General features: G+C 47.8%; 1 long non-coding RNA gene across 1 annotated transcript; it reads left to right on the forward strand.

Moving 5' to 3' along the window:
- Positions 1 to 2,171: 2,171 nt before the first annotated feature.
- On the forward strand, positions 2,172 to 4,225 carry LOC101007697. The gene is made up of 2 exons (XR_161726.5): positions 2,172 to 2,914; positions 3,781 to 4,225. It is a non-coding gene; the product is annotated as an uncharacterized LOC101007697 (long non-coding RNA).
- Positions 4,226 to 14,805: the final 10,580 nt, after the last annotated feature.

Genomic DNA, 14,805 nt, shown 5'->3' on the forward strand with positions numbered 1-14,805 from the left:
AAAGTTGAAAGGATGCTGGAAACTGCTTCAGAAAGCCTGATAGCTGGTTCGTCTGGGGAACCATGATCCTGCCCACCCCACGGTATGTGGGGTATTTCACGGAGACACCTGCCCAGCCTGCACGTGGTACTGGGGATCAGTTGCACACCTGGGATGCAGCCCATGCTCCTTTCCTTGTCAGCCTCAGCTTCCCCATTTGTACAATGGGAGTGTTGGTGTCTGATTAACTGAACAGGGTTGCTATAGGGTGATCTGCAGGTGGTAAACCCAGGTGACATCTCCACGTTGGGAACTGGGAGGCGGGGGCTGAGCAAGGCTGTAAGGGATGAGAGAAACCACGTGAAGGGGGAGTGCTAAAGATTTCAGCACCAAGCTGGGAGAAAAAGAGGGTGAGAGGAGAGAAGGTTGAAAGTAGGAGAGTGTGACTGTCCACAAAGAGAAGGCAAAATAGGAGAAGAGGAGAGAACAAGAGAAAGAAAATGAGAAGGGAGAGCTGGTAACAGAAAGAGCCAGAAACAAGAAAGAGAGAATCACAGAGAGAGAGGGAAGGAAGAAAAAAGAAGAGGCTTGGAAAGAATAGAAGAGGGGAATAGAGGGCAGAGTGAAGGAAGAAAGAGAGAGAAGAGGAGGCAGGAAAAGGAGGAGGAAGAGGAAGAAAGGAGAGAAATGGAAAGCCAAAGAAATTCAGTGAGAAAGCCTAATGCAGACAGTAGAAATGTTCTTAGGAAAACCCCTAAGCAGAAAAGCTGTGTGTGCTGGGAGATGGTACTTAAGATTAAAATTGAGGTTGTTAATTTGACTCAGGATACATTTTTGAATCTTTACTGTGTTGAGATAAGACCATCCCAGGAAAAGATGACCCCGGTAGTCTGCGGACCCAGGCCTTCTTTGGCTTCTGCCACCAAGAGCTCTGTAACCCTAGTTACAAGGGAGCAAAACTCCCCAGCACAGCCCCTGGTGTGCAGCGTGTGCTCCTTTCCTTGGCAGCCTCAGCTTCCCCATCTGTACAACGGGAGTGCTGGTGTCTGGTTTAACCTAATAGGACTGCTATAAGGAAAAAGTGTGAAATGCTAGGAAAGCTAAGAGTGTACACAAGTGGAAGGGGGCATTACTCTTCCTATTTCCTGCTCTTTCCATTTTTATTTGCATTTTAGGGCAGAGGTGAGCCAATTATTCCTCTCAAGGCAAGCCTGGGTTGGCTTGGTGGGTTTGGCTCTATTCCTGAACTGTGCCCATAGCAGTCAATCATTCTCCAGGACAAGGTGACCCAGGTGTCAGGCCCAATTATTTCTGAGGTCCTATTCCTCAATGCAACCATTCTTCTTTAAAAAGAAACTGAGGCACAGGAACCCTAGGTCCCCTGCCCAAAGACACCCAGCATGTCTAGGGCAAAGTATTTGCCAAAAATTAGCATTTCCCCGGAAGAGTCAGGTAGACATGTAGATTGCTGGGCTTACCTTTGCAGAAAGCAGGAGGCAGCCCCAGGAACGGAAAATGCTAAAAGATCCCAAGACTGACAAGAAAACCACAGTATCTAGCCAGACCTCAGCAACTGCTTTTCTCCACTGAAGATTCAGCAAGTAAATCAACCAGATGACATGGATAAGGGAGTAGAAATCCATGTGCTGCCCTGTGGCATTGAGGGCGGCCACGAGGCGCAGCTGAAATGCAGGCTGAAAGATGCAAGACAGGCTGGGCGCAGTGGCTCACACCTGTAATCCCAGCACTTTGGGAAGCCAAGGCAGGTGGATCACAAGGTCAGGAGTTCAAGACCAGCCTGGCCAAGATGGTGAAACCATCTTACATTTTTGTAAAAATACAAAAAAATTAGTCAGGTGTGGTGGTGGGCACCTGTAATCCCAGTTACTCAGGAGGCTGAGGCAGAAGAATCGCTCGAACCCGGGAGGCAGAGGTTGCAGTGAGCCAAGATCACACCACTGCACTCCAGCCTCGGCGACAGAGTGAGGCTCTGTCTCAAAAAAAGAAAAAGATGCCGAACAACATCCTTGAACATCAGCGAGTAAACGCCACAGGACAGAACGGCAATCTCAGGCCCTGGGGCGGGAAGACTGTTGGGATTTGGGGAGGGTGGGGAGTTCAGTTTGTTAATTTGTGCGTTTTTTTTTTTTTTGGTTTTTGTTTTTTGGTTTTTTTTTTTTGCTTTTATAATGCACCCCCACTGCCAGAAATTCATTATAACCCTTTGGGGTATTAGGACATTGGATAAATAACAAGACTAATTTGTTAAGGTCTGTCGAGAGAGAAAAGCAAGCAGAATCTGTCAACCGCACAGTGACAAGGAGACAGGGTCACGCTCTGTGGTGGATCCTGGCCAGAGGGGCTCTCAGTGGGTCTGAGATTTAAACAGAAGAAAAAGTCAAGGGCAGAGCCCGTTAAAGAGATCCCAGGCAGTGATGGCAACGCACTCCCACTGGTCAAAGATGGGGCCTTTCGGGCATCAGTGGGATGACTGCCAGGAATGGAAACATTGAAAGCTCACTGGGCATCTTGGGAGGATGCTAGGGAACTCACTCACTATTCCGAAAACTGGTAAATAAAGGGGAAAATCAAGCATTTATCTTGCTTTAAAAAAAAAAAAAAACATAAGAACTGTATATCAGGGAAATTGGATAGTTAATGAGGGGCAGTTTCTCTTTATAGAAGTCTTTCAGGCAATAAAGAAGACACACTAGAACTCGAATATTACCATTTTAAGTGAAACCATGGGGATGCAATCAGCAGAATGTAGACTATGAAAAATTCTACAGCATCTGATCAGATTCCTTCAACCGGTAAATTGCAGGGATAGAGGGAGTATCTGTAGATTAAGACTTAGAAGATATATCAACCAAGTAACCACTTACAAAACATAGACTGGATTTGGATCCTGAATTGAACACATTTTCTTTTAAAGGTATTAGCCAATCAAGAAAACCTGGACACAGATTCGATATTTGATACGGAGGAATTGATAATTCATTGTGATAATGGTATTGTTTATGTCTTTTGAAGAGCCCACATCTTTTAGAGATGCACACAGAAATATTTGTGGTGTTTGGCATTTTCTCCAAAATAACTCACGGTCAGGGGAGACAGAGGGGGTCAACTATTGAGGATGGTGAGGGATACATGCGGGTTTATGGTACTATTCTCTCTACTGTACATATGTTTGATATTTTCCATATATATATATATATATATATATATGTATATATTCAAGACGGAGTCTTGCTCTATAACCCAGGCTGGAGTACAATGGCGCTCTCTCAGTTCACAGCAACCTCTGCTTCCCAGGTTCAAGCAATTCTCCTGCCTCAGCCTCCCAAGTAGCTGGGATTGTAGGTGCATACTGCCATGCCCGGCTATGTTTTTTTTGTTGTTGTTGTTTTTTCCTATTTTCAGTAGATACGGGGTTTCACCATGTTGGTCAGGCTGGTCTTGAACTCCTGACTTGGTGATCTACCCACCTCGGTCTCCCAGAGTACTGGGATTACAGGCATAAGCCACTGCGCCAGGCCCATTTTCCATGTTTTTTTTTGTTGTTGTTTTTGTTTTTTTTAACAAAAGCAATCAACAATCCAGGAAGTGGGGCCTATGCAGGAACATCACCTCAAGGCCAAGCTTGTAAAATCTATAGTTGATGAAATACTGCAAAGTGTTCATCAGCCCATCATCAAGAAGTGCTGGAGTGATGATGTCAATGATCATGCCAGTGAGGGGCTCTGGCAGCTGATTCCAAAAGCAGTGTAATCTCTGATGCCTACTCACCATCACCCCCAGAGTCCTGAGGGCCAAGATGGCAAACTGGTTCTGCCAAACCAAGCAAGCCCGAACCATCGCTACCCAGGATGGAAGCCTCATTTCGCCAGGGCCACCCATGAGGCAAGCAAATGAAATATTCACCTGGACTCACCATCATCAATGCTTCAAGAAAACTATGATTTGGATGATCAAAACCGTTTACCATCCCAGCCAGCCTGCCCCCTTCCAAAAGAAAGAGCATGTTTCAGCACCAACTCCTGCAAAGGAGAATGACTGCTTTAAAACAGGGACTGTCAGATGGGCTAATTTCCTGAATGTTTCCCAAACATTTCTTTTCATTTCTTCCTATAAGAGATGCTTTCCACAAATACCAAGGTATTGATTTTCCAATTGATCGAGGTGGAGAATGTTTCATACAGTTATGACTCCTGACAAGTGGGGAATAAAAAACCAGTCATAATGAGTTCATTTACTTGGCTTGATTCTATTACTTGATAACACAATGCACACCCAACACACCCTCTCAAGGACATCGCCCCTCTAGGCTGCCAGCTCTTCGTGATGAGGCCGCTTAATGCTGAAATCCATCTTACTGCATGATGTGTGGATTTTAAAATCATCCTTAGTGGGCTTTAAAAAAAAAAAAAGTCATAGCCATGCTATAGACTCTTCCCCTACACCCATGAAGACTTGACTGATAGAGTGAGAATGACTCAGATTTGGGGATGGGGGTTATAGAGGGTGTTTGTTGATGAACGAAGTGGGGGGAATGCGGTGAAAGGCTAATTGTCAGTTATAAATATGCTGTATTTTCCCTATTGATTATATGACATTGAAATGAAAAGGATTACCTTATTAGATCATATTTAGGCATAAGTATGCCCTTCTTGCTTGACTCAGGGCACTTGCAAGAGACTAATTATTTGAGATGAAGAGCACAGTCTGTTCAGCGCCCCAGACGGTCCAAGCGCCGCCCCTATTCCTATGCAGATGCTGCTGGACTCTTCACTCTCTTTCATGAAGTTCATAGAGATTCTCTGTTCTGACCAGCCTCCTGTGGCTGTACAGAGCCCTCCTATGCATCTTCTCAGCAAATTAGGAGATGGGGCCTAAATAGGACTTCTGTTTGAGGATTTGGATGGCTGGTGCATCGCTTTCCATAAGCTTTTTGGGGCAAGGTCTGGAGTTGAGTGGTCACCAACAGAGCCTGGCACTTCTTTAAATAAAATGTCTTACAACAAAACCCCGGCGCTCCAGCACTCCCAGGAAATGAATCATGGAGGTCTGCCCGAGGTGACTCCGTGAAGAGGAGAGCATTTGTCCCTGTGGCCACCACAAAGCCTTCTTGTTCATCTTCTTGGGTGACTTGTTTAAAAAAAAAAATAGATTCCTGGTCTTCCCTGCCTTCTCAACAGTGTGTATTGAGCACGATTTAGTTCTTCCTTGATGAGTGAGGTCAGCCCTTCCCTCACCTTCCAGAGCTCAGCCCAACTAGGCTGCAGGGTAGATGGTCCTGTGGTCTGCACGTTTCTCATGAGAATGAGCTATAAGCGGCAAAGCCTCAGCCTGCCTCTCTCCATATGACTGTGGCTGAGCGGCATGAGCCTTCTGGACCTTAGGGTCCTCGTCTGAGAAGGGCACTTCTTAGTGGGGCCAGAGCAGGAATTCAGTGAACAAGTAAAGTGATCACAATGCTGAAAATGCATGGGTCATTGTGGGGGGATGCTAGGGCTCCGGAAACACCAATCTTAGCCACTCCTGACTATCATAATGCCAATTTCTTGCATCAGAGATTCTTGGCCAGCCACATTTGCTCCCCACATGCTTAGACTGGTTACTAGGGACTCCTCCCATTTGCTCTTGAATTCCTCTTTGTTCTAAACCTGAGGCCTGGGACCACCCACCCAAATGGAGTGAAGGTGGTGTCTGTCCCCACTCTCTCCACTGTACCTGCTGTCACCACCTTCTGTCTGCCTGCTTGGGGTGAGTAGGACCCTCTTCACATGCCTCCTTTTCCTCAAGGGTGATCTGGTGAGATGAGATGTTCCAACAGCCCAGTGTTGACTCCAAGATGGGGTCCCATTCCAGCCCCATCATTCCTTCTCTGTGTGGCCTTGGACAGGTCATCGCACCTCCCTGGGCCTCAATATTCTCCTCCAGAAAATGGAGCTACAACCCTTTAGCTTCAGGGTTGTATCTAAAGAGGATCAAAATAGATAAACTCTTGCAAATTCCCAGCACTTGGCAGGGGCTCCGGAGGGGGGCAATTAATCTCCCCATTCGTCTAGGCGAGGTGCAACTAGGCTTTGATTTTGGCTGAGTTGTTTAATTTTCACTTCTGCTAACAGCCCTCCTTTAATGTCACCTCTTTCCTCATTCATTTCTGGCTTTCTGAGCTGCCACAGAAACCACTGTAGGCAAAACAGTAAAAGTGAATGATAAGTCGGAGCCAGGTTCATTCTCGGTAATATAGAACCTGGCCACCAAAGCAATTACTTAATGTAATGTTCCCCAGGGAAGGGAAGGGGATGCTGAGCTTATCGAGTGGGTGCCTACTATGTGCCAGGCCCTGAGCCAGCCACTTCATCTCCTCCAAGCCTCCCTGGCACACAGATCCCGGAGGTTTGCACTTCTCTGACATCCCCATTTGTCTGCACCCACTAATCATGGGCCATTATTCCATCCCTACCTTCAGACAAGGCAACTCTTGGCCATCACATTTCCTTAACACTCCAAGCCACTGTGCCAGGTCCACAGGCTGCAGATAGATAGAAAATCCATTTTCTGGCAAGCTTGGCCAGTGGGCATGTTCTGTTCCCTTGCCACACCTTGGGAGAGGTAGGAATGACCACCACGGGTGCTTGGTGAGGAGTCTGCCCCAGCTATGGGCTGCAGAAGGAACTCAGGCTGCAGGGCTGTCCAGGAAGGACCTCGGGCTGAAAGCAAGTAGGCTGGAACTCTAGACCCCAAGCAGGCCCCTGAACCTTGCTGAGCCTCAGTTTCCCCCTCTATAAAAGATCAGGATGGAGCAGGGCCATCTTTTCAACTCCCTTGTAGTCCGTCCCCACCATGAGCCTCACCAGCCCTCAGATTAGCGTGGGACAGGCTGGAGCCGCAGAGGAGCAGTGGGTGCCTTTGCTTCTGGGCCTACAGGCCTGAGCTCTGTTCCCAGAGTCCTGCCCTTTCATAGTTTTGAGCCCTAAGAAACTGTGCTTCTCACAAGCTCCCCTCCTGCTCCATTTCTATGCCTGCCCCTAGCAGAGTTCCTTCTAGAGCTCCCTACAACACAAGCCAACAGCTGTCTGCTTCTCCACCTGCCCCAAGAGGGTGGAGGCTCTGTGCCATCATGTTCTCTTGCATGCACCATGAACAGGCCAAGAGGCCGAAGGAAGGCCAGTCTGGGGGTCAGGGGACCTGGACTCTGCTGCCTGCCCTGCCCTGGGCTCCCTCCCACCTCATGGCCTCTGGTTTGCTGTGCCCTCTTCCTGGGGTTCTTCCCTTGATACCCTCACAGTTCCAGCCCTCATTCTCTCATGGTCTCCCCTGACCTCCTAGTGCTTAACCCCACTCAACCCTCTTGGTCCCCTCACTAGCTTCCACCCTTCCCCACAGCTCTTGCCACCACTTCCCATTACAAGTGTCTCTGCTTGCTTGCATATATCCATCTGCTCCTTTGGAATCTCATCTGTGGGGTCTCACTGCCTGCCCAGCTCCCAGCACAGTGCCTGACACAGAATAGCCATCCATCAGTGTTTGTTGAATGAATGAATGAGTGAATGAAGGAAATGTAGAATCTTAGATGAGTCTTTTGTGTCCCTGCCACCCAGGGCCTCTTTAAAATAGCAAGAGTTGCACTAGACGGCATTTTTCCAATCACTGCGTCTGAATGGTTCACTCGACAACTCTTCTTAGAGTTGGTTCTTTTTAGAGAAGGTTCTATGAAGGCAGGCTCTGGAGAAATCCAGACTCAGTCCCTGTCTTCCACCAAGGAGCTCCCACTGGGGTGTGGAGAGGCTCTGGTCTGGAATGAAGCACTCCTCTGAGCAGTTTGAGGAGTAGGCAGACGGCATGACACATGACAGTAGGTACAGCATCTTGCAGGTCCCCGGCACACATTCCCAAATAGCAGAAACACAGGAGGCACCAGGTCAGAATCTCGCGCAGGGCAGGGACACCACCCAGAGGATGAGACACAGGGAGCGCCTGAGGGAAACCTTTCAGGGAAGCGTGGCGTCTGCGGGTCGCCTTAACTTGGTCTTCATTCCCTGGCTGAGATAGGAGCATTTCAAATTAGGGTAAAAAGAGAGTTTGAAAAAACACTCACGGGACCTTAAATTATAGGTCTAAACTCTGCAACAGAGAGGGAAAAAGGTCTCAAAACCTGCCCCTGAGTCTCCAAACCCCGACAGCACACATTTTCTGTGAAAGTCATTGACCGCCTACAGTCTGAGCCTGACGATCACAGAGGCCACGAGCTTCGGGATTTGTATTTTCAGAATGCACCCAGAAACATTTGAGTCCCATTAACCACTTCTAGAAGCTTCAGCAAACCTGTGGTCGGCGTGTTCATTGCCGAGTCTCCATCACTTGCTTCCTCCCCTGAGGGGAAGAGAAAACCTTTGACAGGCTGCCCAAACACCCAGGGATGGTGTGGGGTCCAGTTTCTTGTTTAAAATAATATGCAGACCTCTGCATTAAAGAGGAAGCCAGAACAAAGCAGAGAAAAACTAGGAAGTGGTAGATTTTTTTTTAATGTCATTTTTTGATAATACTAAATACCTATAGCAAGGCCCCTCTGCTTCCAGACCAGGCTTCCTCTTCTCTGCTTCCAAAGTTTTCTGTATCACCTTCTGCCATAACATCACTCTCCCCATACTCCAGGTATGTTAATATTCCTGTGTCCCCCTCTGGACCAGGGGTTGGAAAACTGCTTCTGTAAAAGGGGAATATAGTAAATATTTTAGACTGTGTGGGTCATATGGCTGCTGTCACACTACTCAGCTTGCATGGTGGCATGAAGGCAGTCATGGACAATACATAGATGCTTTATCCACAAAAACAAGAGTGTTGGACTTGGCCCAAGGGCCATGGTTGGTTGACTCCTTCCTGTCTTGGATTGGGTCCCTTGAGGGGAGAAAGACCAATTATTTCCTTTTATCACTTCCATGCTTATCCCAGGTGCTTGGCACGTAAAAGGCACTCACTAAATGCTCACTGATTGATGCACAAATGAATAAAGAACAAAACTATATGCCCAAGAAGAATTGAAGTTCAACCAATAGAAGCTGTCCTACATTTGTTGTTCTTTAAGTTTAGAAAGATTCTAATTTGGAAAAATGAAAGCAACTAGCATGTATTAAGTACTCAGAATGTGTCAGGTACTGTGCTAAGCGCCCACATTTCTTATTTTGATCTCAACCACAAGCTGAATGAAGCACACGCATGTTCCTGAAATCACTTGTAAGCAGCTCGTTCCCTAAGTAAGCAAACACAGAAATCTCTGTCACTCTTCGTTTGCAAACAATTCATTCACTGAAAGTGCAATGGCAACTACCAACCCAGCCAGTATCAGAATCATTGTGGAATTCTGAATTTGAAGGTCCAACTAACGTAAATGGCTCCTCATGGCATCAGAGTAAAACGCCTAGCTGCTTCACAGGAGCAAGCAGCGAGAGGGTGGGAAATCAGCAGCGAGTCCACCCACCTCTGGGACAGTAAGCTGCCCCTTTCTGCCTGCCCCCAACATAAAATATCAGGGAGGCATTTGTTGAATCAGGTCAACAGTATCAATTAGTTTTTGTTGTTGTTTTTGGTATGTTTTTATAAAGACAGGATTTCACTATGTTGCTCAGGTTAGTCTCAAACTCTTGGTCTCAAACAATCCTCCTGCTTCAGCCTCTCCAAGTGCTGGGATTACAGGTGTGAGCCACTGTGCCTGGCCTCAATTAATTTTTTTTTTTTAATGAATCAACTGTTGGCCTGAAAGCCCAGGATTCTTAGTAACACTCAGAGCAACCCAAGATGCATCATGCAGGACTTCGGGGGGAAGTGACATCTTCGACTTTGTGGCACCTTCCCCCAGGATGTCCATATTTTGTCTCCACAGCTCACCCAGCACAATGCTGCTTGCTTTGTCTGCTAAGTTCTGAGTTGCACCCTTTCCCCTTGTCAGGCCCTAGGCTAAAAACCAAAGACAGAGGATGCTTAGGCATCTAAGCATGGAGTGTCACCTGGCCACCTGGTTTTATCAAATGGAGTGTCACCTGGCCACCTGGTTTTATCAAATGGAGTGTCACCTGGCCACCTGGTTTTATCAAATGGAGTGTCACCTGGCCACCTGGTTTTATCAAAGCCTGTAAGTAAAATGGGTTCAAGTCACTAGGAAATATTGGGTAGGAGGCATGGTCATTGACTTGGTCACTTAAAAAATTCCAGCTAGACTTGGTTTGTTCTACACTGTTGGGAATCATGTCTATGCTTCTCTCATATTCTCAGGCACAAATGACTCCAGAAATCCAACTAGAATGCCTTTCCCTTCATGATTTAGCTCTTAACTCTTTTGATGTTTCCAAATTGTAAACTTAAGCCTGTGAGGGGGCGGGGTGGAGGGGAGAGGAGAAAGAGGGAGACTCCTCTGTCTACAAAAGCATTCATTTCCATTGGATTTATTTGACCAGCAAACTCCCTAATCGATTTTTAATATTGTGCTCATTTATTATATTAACAAAACAATGCATGCACATACTTGAAAAATATTTCGAAAGGCACAAAAGCGGAAATAGTGAAAAGCAACTCTCCTTCCCACTTTTGTCTCCCTCTCCCCCTGAGGCAAGCACCACTGCAGGTTTCTTCTCTGCTCTTCCAAAGATATGCTTTGCATGTAAAAGCATGTGCATATTTAGCTTTTTCTTAAACAAATGGTAGCACATTCTACACACAGTGTTCTGCACTTTGCTTTCTTCACTTGGCAATAGATCTTGAAGCTCATTCCGTATCAGTATATATAGAGCGGACTCATTCTTTTTAACGGCTGCATAGCATTATGCTGCTGAGACAGACCATTATTTGTTTAACCAGTCCCGTAGTGATGGGCATTCATTCCCTGCTGGAGTTTTTTAGAGAATGAGATTAACACTGGATGAGCAGGAACACAGCACCTGAACAAGGTGAGGCATCACTAGCACAGGCAAGCAGAGGAGAAAACTCCGTGCAGAAGGAATCTTAAAGAAAAGAACATCCAACAGGAGCTGCACATCAGTTTCCTCCTTGGAGTTGCTGGGGGATACAGACCACAAAGCCTTTCTAATGTTGGAAATGAATGGGGGCTGGTGCTTCTGGGACGTAACAACGGCAATCTGGTCCCACATATTGTCAGCGTCCTCCATATAGTGAAAACAACAGGCCCACCACTGAAAACCTTTACCCCTTCACCCATTCAGTGAGTTGATCTAATGGGGCCAAGGTGGACTTAAAAGAGAACATTTCTCCCCAAGTTTTCTCCTCATCCTACAGCAGGGCTCCATTTCATTCCACATTTCTGAGCCCATTATTTCAGGGATTAGAGAGTGGGAGAAAGAGCACATTGCTCATCTGCGTAGCTTGCAGCTCCCAAGAGACCCAAAGATCTCACCAGCACCATTTCCATTTTCTTTATGGCTTCCAACTCCTACCTCAGGTATGAACAAAGCAGGGTAAAAACCAAACAAACATCACAATGTTGACCGGAAAAAAACAAAACAAAACAAAACTTTACAATCCCTGGGGAAAAAAGGAATCAAACTATGGTATTTTGTGTACTTGTTTTGCTAGGTGGTAGGATTGTTGCACAGTTTGATCGGGAAAACAGATGCAGGCACTAAGAAGACCACAGACTCCTGCTCAATTTTTCTTAGTGAGAAAATGAATTGCTTTGGCAATATACCACCTTTTAAAATAAGGATTCTGCGAAATACCCTAACATATTAGTGACTCAGTGTAAAAATTAAAACATGTTTAAAAGGCAAGTTTCACAGCCAGCATGTTAATTTAGTTAAAGTGCAAAATGGTAAAAATGAATACAAATCCCTAGGCATCTAGAATATCCACGAAGCAGAGGCTCTGCCCCTGAGAGGCTCTTGGAGATGCTCAGTAAAGGAATCCCAGCAAAAGCAAAGTGACAACTCAACAGAGGGCAACCACAGACACCTACAGGGGAACCAAAGGCCCCTGTCCTGTCCGCTAATCCTGCGAAGACACACTAGGCTCTATCTTCTCCCAGCAGCTTCCAAAGAACACCTACAAATGGATGACTTGGCAAATGGAAAGTAAATCTAATTCCTGTCTCCTGAGCTGAGCCCATTCTCTGAGTCTATTAGCAGAATCTCCAAATGCTACCCCAGGGACAGCAGTACCTGTCAGGTGTGCCTTTCTGTTGAACAGGAATATTTATGCAGGCTGGTGGTCTTCAGAAACTCTTCATTAAAGTAATGAAGTTGAAGGATGTGTGCTAGCAGAAAAACAGCAGGCGACAGAATCTTAGCGAACAGTGACACCACGTCAAACTGCTCCAGGCCTGCATCACGGAATGTGGAATGGACTACAGGGGAGAGAGCCATGGCTGAGAACCAGGTCTCTGCTGGGTCCTACCAACAAAGATGCCTGCCTTGACGGGCCCCACAGCCCTTTCTTTTGATATCTAAATGGCATTTGGTTGTGAGAGGCTGAGGTGGGGCCCGCCCGTGGTCCTTTAAGTTCATGTGACCCGAGAAAGTGCGGCATTCTCAGAGAACCATCTAGGACACGTGCTTTTGGTGTAAACTTGGACTCAGCAGCCAAAGTTGGGGGGTGCAAGCTGAGGATGGGCTTTGGTGAGAGTCTGATGAAGCCCCTAGGAGGGAGTTAGAGCACTGCGGGGCTTCAGTCTGTGGGATCCAGGCCCATATCACAACAGAGCAACACAGCAGACCCCAGCGGAGCAGGAGTACCCAGGCAGCAAGATGCTGATGGGTTCTCACCATGTCCTCCCTACCCTTGACGTTAGAGCTCCAACCTTGAAGCCTTGGAGCTGGAAAATGGAAAATGCACTTCGAAGACCTTGAGCAGCTGGGAGCTTTGCAGAGGCATCCCACATGGACAGAACTAACTAGAAGAGTCCCTCTCTATCACATTCTGTGCTTATGATGGCCCCATGGGGAACCTGTGAAGGCCACGGGGCTGCCATAAGCAGCTCGTTTGGCAGATGCAGGTTCTAGTAAATAACTGCTCTATTTCCTCTACAAGTTTCCACACAGGAAGCTGGGGGGCTGGCTTCAGTCTGCTACTACATCTGCTTCTGATCCCAGAAGCCCGTGAATTCTGGCAGAACTAAGGGTCTTTTAGCAAATTGAATTGCAGGAGCTATGACCCATGAGTCTGAGAAGCCAAATTCTTATCCCTTTTCAGATAGCCTCAGAGTTTGGTTGAAAAATCCACCAAGGCTTTGAAACTGCTAAGTGTAGACAGCCCTAAAGGCCACCATTGAACGAGACACCATGACTATCCAAAAGCACTTCAGGACGCTCCTCCAAGAATTGTTGTGTGTCTGCAATGCAGGCAGAGCCCCTGATAAAACGCACTGCGGATTATTAGAGAAATGAAAAGAGCTGGAGCCAGCAGGGCGGGAGCGGCTGCAACCTGGAAGGGCCAAGCATGAGTCTGAAAGTACAAACACCCCCGTGCAGAATCATATTTTCCATCGGAAATCTTTGCTGGAGAGAGCCCAAGCTCATTCTCATAGGAGGGTCTGCGCCAGTTTTTATGAGACTCCAAAATGAAGTTGGAGTTTGGGCCTTTAGCTAAGTTGCCTGCAGAAAAAGCAAGCTCAGAGCTGGAGGAAGTGAACCACCTGGGAAGCCAGGAAGCCCTGGGGCTGGGAACTTTGTCTGTTTATTGAGCGATTTGGGTGGTATTGGAAATCAATCTCTGCCTCTCTCTGGGCCTCTCGCGCACACACACCCACTCTCTCTACCTGCGTGTGGGAACTGCAGGGTTATCCGGAGGGAAGGGTTGGAGTGTGTGGTATGGATGAGGCCATGTGACCTTATTGATAAATGCACGTGGTCTCCCAGTGGTTTCTCTTGGGGCCTCTACCATGGTCCTGTGATGCTGGGAGCTGCCCACCCTGGGTGAGAGCAGGAACCAGAAGGCAGACGGGACAGAGAAGGGCTGGGGCCAGCCCTGCAAGTCCAGTTACCCAGCCAGCGTGGGGCTATGCTTCCTAAGCCCTGTCCGCTGAGAATGCTGGAATGCCTACATGGAGGTGTTCAGGAAGGACCTGAAGTCACTGGGCTTTGGCCTGGATCTCACCTTCTGTCTGGTCCCCAGGGTCACCCAGATGTGCAGCCTCTGGACGTGGCTCACCTCTTCCCTTTTACAGAGCTGACCCCCACTTCTGCTCCTCTGTGGCTGCAGCCATCAGGAAATGTCAGTCAACCATGCCTAATGGGGGTCCTGTGACTTTTGCTTGAGCTGGGGTCAGATACTTAGCTGAGTGACTGCATGCAGGAGTCATGGGAGCAGCACGGCCTCCCCCCACCCATGGAGACAGCACCAGGCACACTGCAGGCACCAAGGCTTCCCCACAGTGTTTGTCCCATAGGCACTGAGCAGAGCCAGAGTTGGGAGTGCAGGAGGCGGGGGCTCCAGGCTCAGCAGAGCAGCACAGCGGGAGCTCAGAGCTGTGTGTTCACCTGTACAAGGTCACTTAGGGTAGAAACAGAAAGAGGTGTATGATCCTGTAGAGCCCACCCGGCCACTGGAGCTGTCGACCAAAGCAGGGCTCCGTGGCTGTGGATCCAGGAGAACCTGGAGGAAGGAGCCCGGAGCAGGACGCTGGTGGGCCTCGCCTGGGTGATGGGGGAGGAAGGCGGAGAGGAGGCCATTGGGGTCGGCTCTGTTTGGCTGGGCCCGCAGTGTGAAGAGAGCACGCTTTCTCCCACCATCTTCACCCTCTCCCTAACTCCTCTCAGTTGGGTGGTGCGCCCAGGGGTACATTCTTAAAACCCCAGGAGGAAAAGATAAGAACAG

The sequence above is a fragment of the Papio anubis genome, chromosome 16 (assembly GCF_008728515.1).
Source record: "Papio anubis isolate 15944 chromosome 16, Panubis1.0, whole genome shotgun sequence".
Lineage (NCBI taxonomy): Eukaryota > Metazoa > Chordata > Mammalia > Primates > Cercopithecidae > Papio > Papio anubis.